Source organism: Chrysemys picta, unplaced genomic scaffold (assembly GCF_011386835.1).
Source record: "Chrysemys picta bellii isolate R12L10 unplaced genomic scaffold, ASM1138683v2 scaf117, whole genome shotgun sequence".
NCBI lineage: Eukaryota > Metazoa > Chordata > Testudines > Emydidae > Chrysemys > Chrysemys picta.
In genome coordinates, this window is record NW_027052824.1 from 109,093 (window position 1) to 111,348 (window position 2,256).

At 48.7% G+C, this 2,256-nt stretch overlaps 1 pseudogene; it reads left to right on the plus strand.

The window, feature by feature from the left end:
- The first annotated feature begins 587 nt into the window (after positions 1-587).
- On the plus strand, positions 588-1,326 carry LOC135978108 (olfactory receptor 51L1-like; annotated as a pseudogene).
- The last annotated feature ends 930 nt before the right edge of the window (positions 1,327-2,256 follow it).

Here is a 2,256-nt window from a genome sequence, read left to right on the forward strand (position 1 = left end):
TAACGCTAAGTACTCTGAAGATTCCAGTCCTGGCGTCTCAGCTTGGCCATGCTGAAGTAGGGGACACTTTTTACCTTGATCTCCCTGTGCCTCATTTCCCCAATCTCTACAATGGACATAATAATTGGAAAACAAATTAATTCCTCTGTCTTCAGTACAGGGTTTGAATAAAGCCAGAGGCCAGACCCGGATCAAGGAACAGCAATCAGAGTTTGAATAGCTGCTCATGAAGCGAGCACGGTCCATGCTATGCACTGAATGAGGCAGAGGTCCTGTTGCTAAATTCTACGTGGCCTGTAATAACAAACTGTCTCATGAGGGATACACACAAAGAGGGCTGGCAGGCAGTCTTAATTCTGTCATGCCCTAACTTTTAAGTGCTTGACTTTGTAACCTTAATAATGTTCTTTTAATGTAGTATTTTGGTAGATGACCTATAAATGGATAATGCTGCTGTTATTACAGTTGTTGTTTGGACCTACAGAGGACACTGAATGCATGAGACATCAGCGATGAGTCAGACTGGCTTCAGCCACTTGGCTTTAATCCTCACAGGAATTCCAGGGCTGCAGCATGTCTATTATTGGATGGCTTTCCCTCTGTGCTCAGTGAACTACATCATGCTCTCTGTCATATGGCTGGACCACAGTCTCCTCATCCCAATGTTCTATTTCCTTTCGACGCTGGCATTGGCAGACTTGGGCTTATCTGTCTTCACCTTGCCCACCATGCTGAGCATCTTCTGATTGGATTCCAGCTCCATCCATTTCAATGCCTGCGTTATCCAGATGTATTTCATCCAGCCTTCTCCACCGCGGAGTCTGGGGTCCTGGGTCGCCATGGCGTTTGACGGCTTTGTGGCCATATGCAACCCTCCGAGATATGCTCTTGACAAATGCCAGGAGCACAAAGGCAGGGGCGGTGATTCTATTGCGGGCAGTCTGTGTGATGCTGCCAGTTGTCTTCCTCATTAAAAGGCTTCCCTTCTGCCTGCACTCGGATGTGCGGAGGTTGGCCCATGGGGACAAAACAGGTCAACAGGTCAACTTGTACGGTCTGACTGCCATGGTACTGACCAAGGGATTGGATTCCTTGTCCATCCACCCATCATATGTCATGATCCTGAAGGCCGTCCTGAGCACTGCCTCCTGGGAAGAGCACGTCAAGGCATTCAGCACCTGCATCTCTCACACCTGCTGCGCCATCTACATCCCACTCATTAGGTTGTTCATAATACACAGATTTGGGAGGCACCTGTCCCCCTTCACGCACATGCTCCTGGCCGATGCCTACCTGCTGGTGCCCCCCTCCCCCATCGCATCCTGAACCCCATCATCGACAGCTTGAAAACCAAGCAGATCCGTCGGAGGATTCTGGGAATTATTCATCGGAGAAGAGTCCAATCAGCAAACCCCTTCTAGTGGGGCGTGGCTCCCTGGATCAGCTGACTCGTGCCCCACAGAGATCCAGGGAATTCTGCAGGGCTGTCCCAGCGGATTGGCTGTTACTGGGGGGAGTTTGTTAGGACACAGCCAGGTTCCTGGCATCTTCCCTTCCCCACTCCAGAGCATATACCTAAGGCCCAAATGTGGTTTTCTTGGATATCACCCCAGTCTACCCCACCCCAGCTGCCAAGCTTGTATCATAAATGAGCTTCCAAGTTGGGGACAGAACCTAGATCCCCCAATTCCCAGCCTAGCCCCCTAACCATCAGACCATCTTTATACATCACAGCACACACAGGGTCACAGGGAAGCAGAGTCCACCACAATGTTGTCCTCGGAAGGGAGGGGCTACTGCAGTGCATGTGATCAAAGAGTGCAAAGAGATCCTGGAGTCATTGTGGATAGTTCTCTGAAAACATCCACTCAATGTGCAGCGGCAGTCAACAAAGCAAACAGAGCGCTGAGCATCATTAAGAAAGTGATAGATAATAGGCCAGAAAATATCATGTTGCCTCTCTAGAAACCCATGGGACACCCACACCTTGAATACTACGTGCAGATGTGATCGCCCCATCTCAAAAAAGATATCTTGGACTTGGAAAAGGTTCAGAAAAGGGCAACCAAAATGATTAGGGGTATGGAATGGCTTCCATATGAAGAGAGATTAATAAGACTGGGACTTTTCAGCTTGGAAAAGAGACGGCTCAGGGGAGATATGATTGAGGTCTATAAAATCATGAGCGGTATAGAGCAAGTAAATAAGGAAGTGTTGTTTGGGAGGGAGATTGAAAAAAAAATCACACCCCAACAA